Raw genomic sequence first — 15,725 nt, forward strand, 5'->3', positions numbered from 1 at the left:
AAATTTAGTTAGAATCACTTAAATTCAACTAAATTTAGTTATATCACTAAGAATAGTTAGAATTACTTAAATTTAACTAAAATAAGTTAAATTCAGTAAAGGGACCATCCTTTTTTTGTATGGACAATTGTTTAGGAGAGGGGGAGGGGGTTAACAGATTCCCAAAAAAAGTGTTCACGTTGTTTATGGATGGTCCCAAAACTAAGTAAACTTTAGTAAAATTTGGAGAATTTTAAATTAAGTCAAATAAAGTTAAATATGGTTATATTTGGTTAAATTAGTGAAACTCTATTAAGATCAGTTGAATTTTGGTAAATCACATTAAATTAATTGAAATTTAGCTAAGACCAGCTAAATTTAGTAAAGTTTAGTTAAATTAAGCTAAACTGAGATAAAATTAGTTAAATGCATTTCAATCAAGTTAAATAAAGATACAGTAAAATGTAGTTGAAATTTGTTAAATTTAGTAAAAAGGAGTTGAAATTAGATAATATCACTTAAATTTAGTTTACAAAAAGTGCAAAAAATGTTCGCTCGTAGTTGACCCTTAATTTTCTTTTTATTTTTGTATTCATGTATTTTTGAATTTCTGTTTTTCTATTTTTGTTTTTTTTTAATTTTTGTTTTTTTTTGTGTTTTTTGTATTTTTGTAGTTTTGATTTTTTTGTATTTTTGTTTTCTTGTGTTTTTGTAGTTGTGTATTTTTGTGTTTTTGTATTTTTATAGTTTTGTTTTTTTGTGTTTTTTAGTTTTTGTATTTTAGTTTTTTTTTTATTTTTTTTTTGTATTTGACTATTTATTGTATTTTTGTGTTTATATATTTTATGTATTCCTGTATAATTTTTGTTGTATTTTTGTTTATTTTGTTAATCTTTGTTTAAATTGTTTGTAGTTGAGAATATTAGTATCATTGTTTTTAGTGTTTTTGTTCCATTGTATATTTGTGGCTGTGGATTTTAATATTTTGTTTCTTTGTATTTTTTAAATAGGGTATTTCTGCATTTTTATAACTATTTAGTAATGATGAAACTTTAAGTCGTCAATGCTCGAGAGACGAAACGCAGCAAAAAATCGATAAAAAAAGAATGAGAACTTTGAATAGTAAATTGTTCTTTCCTGCAGATGAAGTGGAACAGGGTGCGAGAAGGCAATTCTCTATCGAAAAAAAGAAGCAAGAAAAAGGAACAAATGCGCAGCTTAAAGTGCTCAACGATTTTCAGTTGAGGTTCCAGCTGACGGAACCTTTGCCGAAGCGACCTCGGCCCTGGCGGCGTGACGTCCCTGGGGTTTCGAGAGATACAGTATCTGCTGCAGCGAGTAGGAGATCCGTCGGGGAACAATGAGTTGGCAACCGCCTGCTGCGGTGGCGGCGCAGAGAATTGTTTCGCTCCGGCGACCGTTTGGCTCAGCACCGACAGACTGCGCTGGATGTTTGGGCAGACGGACTGGACAAACTGGCCACGTTAGCTCCGGCCGGTTCGACGGCCTGTTCGAACAGCATCATGCGCTGGTCTTGCAGCTTTATGCAGAGCAGCGCGTTTTGCATGATGCTCTGGGTGTGGAACTGCAGCTCTTGCTGAGTGGGAATGCGCAGCTGTTGACTTGCCGGCTGCTGTTGGTTTGTGTCGGCCACGTTGCCTTCGTAAGCATAAGTTGCTGGCACGATTTTGGGTCACCATGAAGACCAGGCACTTGAACGCCGTGTCGGACGCTGGTTCTGCTGCTGGGGGAAAGACTGTTGCTGTTCCACAGGAACGCCTGGTGAAAGTTCGCCCCAGTCTACTGTTTGTTTTCAATCGCACCTTGGCGGAAACCCTTGCTGAAGCGCGATCCGGATGGGGCGCCACTGTTGCTGGTGCAGTCCTGAAAATGGAGACAATCTTTATAAAGTCTTACGTTATTCTTGTTGACCCCGTCCCGCTGACCTAACCTCTGCTTCTCATCCCCTTCCGGCGACCACCCACTCCGGATCCTCCTCGATGAACGTGTCCTGGAGGCGGTGGTGCGCGTGCCCGGTTGAGGAAAGTGCTGCGTTGCCGCCCATGGTCTTGTTCCGACGTTGAAGTGCACCACCTCGAACCAGATTCCATCTTTGTCTGGCTACGGTGGCCGTTTTCCTCGTCGGGAATGGAAGCGGTGTGCCGCTTGGAAGAGGTGGCAGAGGAGGAAGCTGCAAAGTCGTCCCCGATGATTGTTCCACAGGCTGGAGAAATAAAAAAAAAACTCTGTTACCGGGGAATGAAGCTATCAAGGCTTGAATGAATAATTAATATGATCACTTACCTTAAATTTTGCAAATCGTTTGAATAAACGAAAAAAACACACCAAACAACCAACTGTTTCGAACACGATTGAAAAAAGCAAACAAGTGTGTTTGACAGCTTACGCGTTATGAAAATTGAGGCAGTGTGCGTGTTGGCGAGCACAAATGATGTTGGTGTGCGTGTGCAAAACAAACACCAAAATTTTTATGGTGTGTGTCTTGGCTTAAGAATCTTAACTGGCACTGGCGATGCCCGATAATCGCCCGCTCCCCCCCCAAAAGTTAAAGTGGGTGACAGATACCGAACAGGGATGCCAGAAGCAATAAAAAGTATACTCAAAATCAGAATAACCCTTAAAAGGGTACTTTCTATCCTTTTTTCAACTTAACCCGTCGTCACCCTTTTGAAAGGGTAAGAGGGCAAAACCCTTCAAAAGGGTACTGGCCCATTACCCTTTAAAAGAATACATGCAACATGGCGGTGCTGGAAAAGACGTTCGGAGATCTCGGACCGGAGCAGAAGATTGGTCTGCTGTGCAAGCTCATCAACACGAAGCTTGTGAACTGCAGCACGATGGCCGACTACGTGAACCGGATCGTGACGACGTCGATGCAGCTGCGAGGGATCGGTTTCAACGTCGACGAGGAGTGGGTTGGAGCTCTACTTCTCGTCGGATTGCCGCCGGAGTACAAGCCCATGGTGATGGCGATCTCAAATTCCGGATTACCGATCAACGGGGACGTGATCAAGGCGAGACTGCTACAAGAGGTCGAGGAACCGCCAGTCACGGTAGCCCTAGCAACGAAGGACATGCGGTATCCCACTAAACAAGCGGCAGGTCAGTCGAAAGGACCGAAGTGTCGGTCTTGCCACAAGTTCGGGCACATCGCCAAGGACTGCCAGAGCAAGAATCGACTAGGAGTAAAAGGACAGAGCGCCCTCAGCACCGTTCTGTCCACGATTGGCGTAGCTGAAGAAGACGAGTGGTATTTCGACTCTGGAACGACCTCGCATCTGATGAAGGACAGAGGTCTGCTGGAGAATCTACAAGACGGTAGCGGAATAGTGACGGCAGCCAACAATGGTGCCATGAAGGTGGTGGCCACAGGGGACGCGAAGCTGAAAGCAAGCTGTTGCCTTGGAATCCCAGCCCTCGATGTCCGCAACGTGCAGCTGATTCCGGAGTTAACCACGAACCAGCTTTCCGTATGTCAAACAGTTGAGAAGGGAAACAACGAAACGCTTAGTTGAAGTTTTTGATACTTTTTGTTTAACCTCAATGGGCACGGAGCCAACTCATTTCTTCACATCCGGCTGTACACTTTTGGATTTGTTTCTTGTTTGCAATCGTGATAAAATGCTGTCTTTTAGTCAAATAGATGTGCCAGGACTTTCCAATCACGATATGCTTTTTGGTTCATACGACATTGCGATAACACGAAATGAACAGCCAACCTCATCGTTTCGAGATTACAATCGTGTTAACGCAAATCTACTGGCGGAGTGTATCAATGCAATTCCTTGGGCCCATTTTGAGGAATTGAGAGATCCTGATGACTGTTTAGCGTTCCTGAATCAACATCTGCACCAGGTCCGGGATAAGTGCTTTCCTATTCGAACTGTTAGTGGAACTAGACGACACAATCCGTGGTTCAACGATGAGATCCGGAAATCTATTATCGAAAGAGATCTAGCATACAACGATTGGAAACACGCAGACCAAGCTAATAAACTTACGAAGCATAATACTTTCAAAACTCTCCGCAACAGAACGAACCAGTTAATACGTGATGCGCGGTCTAGGTACTTTTCGCGTGATGCTGGTTATACGAAACTGTTTTGGCGTAAGCTGCGGACAGCTGGGGTTGGAAAATGCAGAACTGATCTATCAGAAGATCTGTCGCCAAACGATATCAACGACTATTTTGCTGGCTGCTGCACAAGATCATCAACTCCAACTAATGTCGCAGTTGATCCATTTAGACACGGATTTTGTTTTTCGGCAAGTTGATGTTGTTGAAGTTGTAAATGCTTTGTTTAGTATCAGCTCTAATGCAACTGGTTTTGATGATCTACCTATATGTTTCTGGAAGTGCATTTTTCCACTTGTTGCTAATGAAATTACATTTTTCTTTAACCTGATGTTTGAAACGTCTCAGTTCCCCAGTGCTTGGAAAAAGGCCAAGGTTATCCCATTGAAAAAGAAACCTGACTTGAGTGGTCTTACTAATCTCCGTCCGATTAGTTTGCTGAGTGCTTTATCTAAAGCTTTTGAAAAATTGATGAAATCACAGATCAGCAGTTACCTAGATGAATTGAAGTTGTTATCGGAGTACCAGTCAAGGTTTAGATCTAAACGTAGCACAAAAACAGCATTATTAAAGGTTTGTGATGATATCATGCGTGGAATCGACAGAAAAGGCATTGCAGTTTTGTTACTCTTAGACTTTACAAAGGCTTTTGACAGTATCTCACATTCCAGATTGCTGAAAAAGCTGAGAGATAAGTTTGGTTTTGGAAGCTCGGCGGTTAATTTAGTGCATAGTTATTTAACAGGTCGTACTCAGGCAGTGTTTTTCAATGGACTCGTTTCGGAGGAAGTATTGATTACTTCTGGCGTGCCCCAAGGATCAGTGGTTGGGCCTCTGTTGTTTTCGATGTACATCAACGACTTGCCGAATGTTTTACGCCATTGTTTAGTCCACATGTTTGCGGATGATGTGCAGCTTTACTGTTTTGATCCCAATGTTTCAACTGACGAAATCATTCATCGTATCAACGAAGATGTCTGCCGTATTGTGGAATGGTGTAATCGCAACACTCTCCTCATCAATCCAGTCAAATCCCAAGCAATAGTAATGAAGCTTGGAAGAGCTTTTAATGCAACAGTACCTCCTATCACCATAAACGGCCAGCAAATCGAGTTTGTTTGCCATGTAAATGATCTTGGCGTTGTTTTACAAGAAAATTTCGTTTGGGATAAAATGGCATCAAGTGTGTGTTCGAAAGTTTATGCCTGTTTGCGCTCGCTGCGAGTTTGCACTGCACAGTTTTCCGTTGCTACGAAGTTGTTGCTGTTCAAGTCCTTGATTTTACCACACTTTTTGTATGCTAATGTTGTTTATAAGAATTTGTCTGCCGCCGCATCAAATCGTTTAAGAGTTGCATTAAATTGCTGTGTACGATACATCTACAATCTGGGATCAAGAGCTCACGTTTCTCATCTCCAACCAAATCTCATTGGATGCCGTTTTGAACATTTCTACAAGCTGAGATGCTGTTTGACGCTGTTTAAGGTGATTTACGGAAGAGACCCCGACTACCTGTACGAGAAGATGACACCGTTCCAGGGACGCAGATCAGGAAACTTCATCATACCGTTAAATCGTTCAGCAGCGTATGGAAATTCATTTTTTGTTAGAGGCATAGTTAACTGGAATAGCTTACCAACTGCTTTGAAATTCGAAAGATGTGAAGCAACATTTAAGAAAGGCTGTTTAGAACACTTTAATAGTTTGTAATTTGTTAATCTTAGTATAGTACTTGACTGAACTTGTGATTTATAATGTATATTTGCGTTGGATGGCAATTTAAAAGGTTTACCTTACGTCATCTGGATTAAATAAAAATTAAAAAAAAAAAAACACGGTGATCTTCGACAAGCGTGGCTGCCAAGTGAACCCGGATGGAGATGTGTTCGCAACCGGAACCAGGGTGAACAATCTCTTCCGATTCGACGCTGAGAAGCAATCTCGAGCGATAGCGAGTCGAGAATCTGGACAAGCGGAGCTGTGGCACAAACGGATGGGCCATCTAAACGTGCACGGACTGAAGCAGCTCAAGAATGGTTTGGTAACCGGCATCAAGTTCAGCGACGACGGCATCGGCGATTGCAAGGTATGTGCCCTCGGGAAGCAGACGAGACTACCGTTCGGGAAGGCCGGGTCTCGAGCTGAAGAGCTGTTGGAATTGGTCCATTCCGACATCTGCGGACCCGTGGAGGAGACGTCGATGGGAGGCAAGCGATATTACATCACCTTCATTGATGACAAGTCGCGGCGCATCCACTTCTACCTCCTGAAGACCAAGTCAGCAGAAGAAGTCCTGGCCGTGTTTCGGGAATACCACTGTCTGGTCGAGAGGCAAACTGGACGCAAACTGAAGACAATCCGAACGGACAACGGTAAGGAGTGCATTAACCGCATGTTCCAGGATTATCTGAAGACGAATGGGATTCGGCATCAAACGACGGTTGACTATACGCCCGAGCAAAACGGGATGGCCGAGCGAGTCAACAGATCCATCATCGAGCGCTCCAGGTCCATGCTCTTTGAAGCGAACCTACCGAAGCGGTTCTGGGCAGAGGCAGCATCCACAGCGGTGTACCTGCTGAACCGGTCACCGACGAAGGGACACGCGAAAACTCCGAAGGAAGTCTGGTCTGGCAAGAAGCCGGATTGGTCTCACCTGCGCATCTTTGGAACATCGGTCATGGCTCATGTACCGAAACAGAAGCGATCCCAAGTAACATTTTTAAACCAACTAGCCACCACCAAGTTTTATTGTAGCATCTTGATTGCCTTATAGTTTTATTTGGGCATTCACCGCAACCAACAAGCAAGAGCTAATTAATAGGTTCTAACAGGGTTTTATGCCTCGGACATAAAACCGGGTAGAAATAAAAGCCGACTGGCTTTCAATAAGGTTTTATGAAAGTTTTGATAAAGGCTTGAAAACCAGATGGCAATGCCATGCCAAACGGTTTTATCGCATGCTTTGTTTTGGGGCAGCGAATGACCGCGAAGGTTAAAGCTGCCAAAAATAAACAAATAAACAACAACAGCATGCTTTGTTAAAACTTAGGGTGTTGTAGCTGTCAAGTGCCTATAGGCATGTAAAAAGCTCACTTAAAACCATAAGCTCCTTAAAGAGCATTTATCGCGGCCAAATAGCAGTGCATAAAAATGGCGCTAAACGCGTGCTCTGACTGAATATGATTGACCGCCATCTTGATTGAAAAAAAAAGAAAACTGAAAAATTTGATTTAAATTTGATGAAAACACACATTTTTGCTGAATTTCTGGTATGATTTATATAGCGATAGATGTTTAATAATATTTTGAACATTTTTTTCAAAGAATTGCAATAAAATATTTTTTAACATTAAACACTATGATTACAAAATATTGATTTTTGATGAAGCGAGTTGAATTTTTTGGCTCTATCTCCCCTACATTTATCAATAAAATTTCAACCGCAGCTGAATTTGAGCCATCAATTGCGAGAAATAAGCTTTCAAATTATTTGAATTACCTCTAATATCTATTATTTATCATCGCCAATTTTGACAACCATCTCCATAATTTCATTTGGCAAGACGAAGACTTATTTTTGCCAAAATAAAACCTATTTGGCATAAGACGTTGGAAGACGTATGAAATGTCATTTTTCATTAACTCCTGAGCATGAGCATGAGCATGAGAGACCACCCATGGTTGTCCTTCTCCGTTGCTGAACAGGACCATAATATCCCATCAGTAGGCTTAGTGATTTTTCACGCTCGAAAATTGCAAATTTCACGGGGACCTCAATTTCAAAACACAAAATTTCACGCAAATTTCGCGGAACATGAAAAATGTTAAAATAACTCTAAAATTCCTACGTTTAAATCACAAAAACTAGTTTTTTATACTTCATTGTTTATTATTCTTCAATAAACTTAAAAAATCTTCACTAAACTTGAACGTGACACCAAAAAAAATGTCTTAATTTTCAAAAAAGTTTCCACATGGTTTATGGATGAGCTTTATATATATTTTGAAACAAAATGTAGGGCATGTGTATTCTCTTTTACTGAACTACTTTTTTCAATATTCCACCAATAAAGCTAAAAAGTTTTCGTCGATTTGCTTCTGTTTTAAAATTTTACATTTTATAAAATTTAATGTCAAAGCAATATTTTACAATCTTGTCCAGCCAAAGTTACTAAAATAAATTAAATTTTCTGCGACATTTAGGCCTTTAAACATATTTTAAAAGTTTTCATCTCACTTTTCAAAAACTAAATTTAAAATTTAGTAGCCAACATTTGTATAATTTTTAACAAAATCGAAATTTTTATTCTAAATAAAAAAGAAAACAAAAAAGTACTCATTTTTAAGTTTCACGGGAACTATCCACCCAAATAAACAAATATCATTAAACTTAAACTGGACTCAGAAAAAATTAAATGTTTTTAAAAGGTGATTTCAAAAATTTAACATACTCTTCATTTTATTTTGAATAAAACAAGGCTTGATTCTTTTCATTTTTTAACTATACCTTTCAAATAAGATAGCAGTAAAATTTGTATTACAGCAAATGAAAATATTATTCAGTTAGTATCTATAAAACTCAAAAATATGAACATTTCTTCATAAGGTTACTAACAAGCTTTTCAATTGAAAACTAATAAAATTTACTTAAATATTCTTTATGGATGAAAAATTTATTATGCTGTTATTAAAAAAAAGTAAATGAGAAAATTGATAAATTTCACGAATTTCACGCCGTCCACAAAATCACTGTTCCTATATTGGTAATCAAACCAGGGTATTCACTCGTTTAATTCTACAGTAGTTAATATCATTCTTTTTAATCCTATTTAAGTTTGATAAATTATTTTTAGAAAAATAGTTACATTTTCACACAAACGTACAATTTCACGGGATTTCGCGGAAAAAGCCAAATTTCGCGGATTTCACGCTGTCCGCGAAATCGTGAAATTTCACTAACCCTACCCATCAGCACAACCGGTCACACGCTTCAACGATCAAATGATGTTTCCCTTATCAACAGCATGCATGAATGCACTGAAAAGATAAAACATCACGATCATCAAAACTAGAGCCGGTGCGAATAGGAAACAGTCGTTGGCCACCAACGGCGCCCGCCATGTCAGTTTGTAGATCTCGAGGGAATGGGACGGGAATGTTAGTTAGCACAGGCTGCTACCAAGGGTGGGTTCTATACGATATCCACACCCCGCGTGTGCCGGAAAACTACTTCTACTTGGGATTTTGTTAGTGGGTAAGGGTGATGGCCAGGATTCAACATAGAGGATGATGATGCGACCCAATAATCAATAAATTTTGTTTAATGGTGTGATGTATTATGCATTCTCAAGGCAAACAGTCGGAGTATGCGGATGAGACTATTCCCGGTTATTTGGTGTTGAGTTTAGCATAAATGATTTAATCTTAGACAGCCGGCTGTGGAAAGATAAAACCAACTAAAATGCGAAAACGCGAAAACGCCCGGATCGAAATACACGCACAATCGGGGGGACAACAAAAACGGAAACGGCAACGAAAATCCTGCGCGAGGACCGCGACGCACACCGTTCAAATTCTCCAACTCAACTGTCAAACATCCCGAAACCGCCCGGATCGAAATACACACACAATCGGGGGGACAACAAAGAAGGAAACGGCAACGAAAATCCTGCGCGAGGACCGCGACGCACACCGTTCAAATTCTCCAACGCAACTGTCAAACATCCCGAAACCGCCCGGATCGAAACACACACACAATCGGGGGGGCAACAAAGACGGAAACGGCAACGAAAATCCTGCGCGAGGACCGCGACGCACACCGTTCAAATTCTCCAACGCAACTGTCAAACATCCCGAAACCGCCCGGATCGAAATACACACACAATCGTCATTTTTCCATAACTCCTGACTAGGTTTTAACAAAGGTTTTATCAAGGCTTTGAGGATGTTGGTTTTGGCTGATAGGTTTTATAGCGACTGTGACAGCTTTGATAAAGCCTAAAATGTTACTTGGGATGTAAGTGGGATGCCAAGGCGGAGGAATGCGTTCTAGTTGGTTACGAGGAGGACACCAAAGGTTACCGAATCTTTAACAAGACGACCCCGTCGGTCACGGTCAGCCGGGACGTGAGGATCATCAACGAAAGAGAAACGAGTCACGCGGAAGTTGCGGCCACCGAGCAAGGTGCCGTGTACGTGAAGCTGGATTTGCTGGAATCGCCGGCACAACCTGGTACGGACGGTACTAGGACGACGCCAACCGGGCAGCAGCCTGAGCTATGTCAACCCGGGCCAAGTCGTGAGCCAGACATTCTGTCGGATCAAGAGGATCAGTTCGAGGACACCTCGGATGACGAAACGTCCGGAGACCAGCTACGAGACAGTTGAAGAAGATCCAGTAGACGTGACAGTGACGCTTTCTCCGGCGCTCCCTCCACGCACATCTTCAAATCCACCCGTGTCACAGGTGTTGTGGCGAAGTGGTCGGGAGCGCGCGTTACCAGGCAAGTTGAAAGATTTTGATTTGGGCAACAAAGGTGTACCGCGATCCAATGTTTCAGACAACCCCGGCTCTGGAAATGCGCCGGCAGACGATCGACAAGGCCTGATTGCATCTGGACGTCCAAGGAAGCGGCTGAACAAAGCGAGCAGCTGTACTGACGATCCATGTACCGTGGGCGAGGCGCTCGGCGGTGGGCAATCTGCGCAGTGGACGGCTGCGATGCAGGAGGAGTACGACTCACTGATGAAGAACGGCACGTGGGACCTGGTGGACCCACCCGCGAACCGGAAGATCGTCGGCTGCAAATAGATCTTCAAAACGAAGCGTGACTCCGAAGGCGCAGTGGTTCGTCACAAGGCCCGATTGGTCGCACAGGGCTTCACGCAAAAGTACGGGTACGACTACGGCGAAGTAGCTGCGAAGCGGAACATGGTGGTGAAGCAGTATGATGTCAAGACCGCGTTTCTCAACGGCGATCTTGAGGAGGAGATCTATATGCGCCAACCGCCAGCGTTTGTTGCGGACGGCAACGAGCGGAAAGTGTGCAGACTCAAGAAAAGTCTTTACGGCTTCAAGCAAGCAGCCAGGTCGTGGAACAACAAGCTGCACACCGTACTCGCCAAGCAAGGTTTTTTCAAGGTGGTGCTACGTACTGGTGTACGTTGACGACTTGATCGTGGCTAGCGATGCGAGTGGACTCCATCAAGAGCTGGTAGCTGCACTTGAAAAGAATTTCGAGATCAGTCAACTGGGCGACATCCACTACTATCTCGGAATTGAAGTCGAGCGCGATGACCGAGGTGATTTCTTCATCAACCATGCGAAGTACATCAACCAGGTCGTCGTGAGCAACGATCTGGGCGATGCGAAGGTCTCCAAGATGCCCCTGGACCCTGGGTATCTGAAGCAAGAAGCGGAAGGAGAGCCATTGCCGGACAACGTCGAGTACCAGGAGGTGGTCGGACAGATGTTGTACCTGTCGGTGAACACGAGACCGGACATTTCCGCAGCGATTTCGATATTGAGCAGGAAGACAGCTGCACCGACTCAAACGGACTGGACCGAGCTCAAGCGGATCATCCGGTACCTGAAGGGGACCAGCCACTACCGTCTACAGGTGAGCAAGACCGTTGAACGAGCTGGACTGATCAGATACTCGGATGCAGACTGAGCGGAGAGCACCGCGGACAGGAAGTCGAACAGCGGACAGATATTCCTGCTCAACGGTGGGACGATCAGCTGGAGCTGTGGTAAGCAGACGTGCGTGGCGCTGTCAACGGCGGAAGCAGAGTTCATCGCGTTGGCTGAAGCGAGTTCCGCTCCGATACCATCCTTACCATAGCTGCTAAGTTGTCGTTGAACTTCTTGATGACATTCTCATAGTTGGCCCAGCTCTTAAAAATCACCAAGCGGATTTCCCTAGAAAACTCCGTTGAGTTGCTCGTTGGTATAACTTTACAATCATCAATTTGAGGACATAAAATAAGGTGCAATCTGTTAAACCATAGAATAGATTCTATGGTTAAACTAACTTAAAAATGCAACGAAAAACTAACAGAGAGAACATGCGACCATCCTAACAAGAACAGCAAAGATAACACCATATAAATCCAAAAACCTACGTAATAGAAGAGAAAAGCAACTCGCGGCAAAATTTTGAGGCTAGGAATTTCGACAGTTATGATTTTCATAAAGTATAAAGGAGAAAAGCTCGGAACTTAACCTCAAAGGTAAATAACCGAATGAACTTTTTTGACAGGTGTCAGTTCCGGGACTTAAAAATTATAATTAGGTTCCGGTTGTTCCGTTTCGCATGGGCACAAACACGACCAGGAACACGGCAAGGACACGGCCACGGGAATGGCCAGGAATAGGCACCTACACGGCCAGGAACACGAAAACGGCCAGAAGCACGGGCACGAACACGGGCAGGAGCCTGGACAAGGACACAGCCTAGAGCACGGCCACGGGAACGACCAGGAACAGGCAACTACGTGGTCAGGTGCACGTACACGAACACGACCAGAAGCACAGACAAGCACACGGGCACTAATACGAAAAAAAACTCGGATTATGACGTTTCGAGCAATCGGAAGCAAATTCAAATTCAAAAAAATGCTAAGTTCCGATTTGACACCTGTCAAACCACTCAAATGGCACTCACAAAATGAATACTGAGTTCTTTGAATTCATTTGCTACGTCACGGTTTTCTTTATAAAAGGAGAAAAGCGCGGAACTTAACCTCAAAGGTAAAAAACCGAATGAACTTTTTTGACAGGTGTCAGTTCCGGGACTTAGCATTTAAAGTTATAATTTTGTTCCGGTTGTTCCGTTTCGCATGGACACAAACACGACCAGCAACACGGCAAGGACACGACCACGGGAATGGCCAGGAACAGGCACCTACACGGCCAGGGACACAAAAACGGCCAAAAACACAGGCACAAACACGGGCAGGAGTCCGGACAAGGACACGGCCTAGAGCACGACCACGGGAACGACCAGGAACAGGCAACTACGTGGTCAGGTGCACGTACACGAACACGGCCAGAAGCACGGACAAGCACACGGGCACTAATAGGAAAAATACTCGGGTTATGACGTTTCGCGTAATCGAAAGCAAATTCAAATTCAAAAAAATGCTAACTCCCGATTTGACACCTGTCAAACCACTCAAATGGCACTCACAAAATGAATACTGAGTTCATTGAGTTCATTTGCTACGTCATCTCTCCCACAGAAAAAGTACGGACAAAGTAGCTGTCAAACTAGGCAAAATTGCCAAAATTGTTAAAGTCACTCACAAAATGAACTTTGAGTGATTTGAGTTCATTTCTGACGTCACGATTTTTTCCTCTTAAACTAACAGAGAGATCATGCGACCATCCTAACAAGAACAGCAAAGATAACACCATTTAAATCCAAAAACCTATACGTAATACTAAAGAGAAGAGAGTAAAACAAATCGATCTTATGGAATGTACCTATAGGAACGGCGCGGTCTTGTGTGTGATCACTTTTTTTCATTTTAATGCAATTTTTTTTTTTTGAAACAAATGCTATGACGGCGAAGATTGCTGTTGTCTGTTGTTGTTGTTCGTCGCGACCGAGGACTGTTGTGGTGAGATTGTTGTGAGTGCATGCAATGATTGTAGGAATTGGGTACTAAAGCCCTATGTCAATTTTTGTGTACAACGGTAAAAAACACGATTAAAAACCATTTGTGATCACTTTTTTTCATTTTAATGCAATTTTTTTTTTTGACAAGACAACATTTTTTCGATGGATCAACTATGGTTCCCTTGGAACGAGCTGTCAAGTAGAAGCTTTTCTGTCAAGAAGGACCACGAGGTTAAGTTTTCAAAATTGATTAAAAAATCCATTTTAAACTCTTTGTGGTTACAAAGGGTCATTGTACTCAGAAAAATAAGCTTTATCACTGTAAACAATAATATCAGCAATCTAAGCTTCATTTTAGGACCCAATTGGCAATGGCCAAAACCGTCCTTAGTATGGAATTTCTACGTACGAGGACCGGATTCCGTATGAATCAAAAACGCGTTGTTAGCTTTAGTGTGGTTTTATTTTAACTGACAAGAAATCGTGTAATCGGTGAAAACCTTTTTCTCTTCTTTTGTTCAGCGCATCAGCGCCCTTCAGCAACGTCTGCCGCCAACACTCCTCCTCGCTGATTGCTGAACTTCCGGTTCTAGGACTCCTGAGTGAGCCCCAGATTCTCCGCGAACTTCTTCATCTTGGTCGCCCCGAGAGGCTTGGTAAACACATCTGCAACCATACTGTCGGTCGGACAGTAGTTCAACTGGATCACACCGCCCGTAACCAGGTCCTTCGCATGGTAGTATTTCGTGTCGATGTGCTTGCTCCTCTTGTTCTGACGATCTTGTGACACGAAGTCGATGCAGCTGCGATTGTCTTCGTTCATGATCGTCGGCTCCTTCTGCTCCTCGCCCAGTTCGCACAGCAATCTGCGCAACCAGACCGCTTCTTGCGCCGCCTCCGAAAGTGCAACGTACTCGGCCTCCATCGTTGATGTAGCCACGCAGTTCTGCTTCCGACTTCCCCAGCTAACAGCTGCGCCGCCGAGTTCGAAAACGAATCCGCTCGTGGACTTCCGATCGGTCGAGTCTCCGGACCAATCTGCGTCGCTGAATCCAACGAGCGTGAGGTCCTTGACGCTCCTTCCCAGCTTCAACTCGTAGTCCTCCGTTGCGATCAGGTATCGCACGACTCGCTTTAGTTCCAACCAATCACAGTCGCGTGGGCAACTGGTCTTTCGGCTGAGAATCGATACAGCTGCTGCGATGTCCGGCCGCGAGTTCATCGCCACGTAGAGTAGCGCTTCGACCAAGCTGTGGTACTGCTCCTTGTCGGCCAAGGTTTCACTGGACAGCTTGTAGTAGCCGGCATCCAACGGCAACTGGCTTCCTTTTGCTCCTTCGAGACCGAATCGCTGTGCGATGTCCCGAATGAACGCGCGCTGGCTGATCGAGTAGTAGCCATCCGCGTTCTTGCTGACTTTTATCCCGAGGAACTGACTGACTTCGCCGTCATCGCTAGAACCAGGGTTGCCAGGTTGCCAGATAAATCTGGGAATGCCAGATTTTTCAAGTACAGTATGTAAAAAAAGTATTTACACTCCTTGGGCACTATGCACATTTTGTGATGAAACATGTAAAAAATTTAAAGTTTGACAGGAACCTAGTACTACGTTTTGTTCAGAAACTCATGCCAAACATTTTGCTACAAAAAGCTCATGAAAAGATGATTTCTATGAAAAGTTATATAACAAATACTATTACGAAACTAAAAAAGGTGCAAAAAAAGTATGTACACCTTTCGAAAAATTTACGTAAATAATGTTATTTGTTGACAAATCGCCATAAATCCAGTCTCCCAACTACAAATAGGCATCCTTGACTGCTTAAAAAAATAATTTGGATTGAATATAAAGTTTACTAACTACTTAGTATAAAAGTTTATATAACTCTGGAAATTCTATATAAAACTTATCTAAACTTAATTTTGCAAACTTTTAATTCAACTAAATGTCAATATATTACCATAGAATTGCTAAATAAGCATTTTGAAGTGGGTATAACACCGTTTTGGGGGTCTTTGTATCG

The sequence above is a fragment of the Culex quinquefasciatus genome, chromosome 3 (genome assembly GCF_015732765.1).
Source record: "Culex quinquefasciatus strain JHB chromosome 3, VPISU_Cqui_1.0_pri_paternal, whole genome shotgun sequence".
NCBI classification, from domain to species: Eukaryota; Metazoa; Arthropoda; class Insecta; order Diptera; family Culicidae; genus Culex; species Culex quinquefasciatus.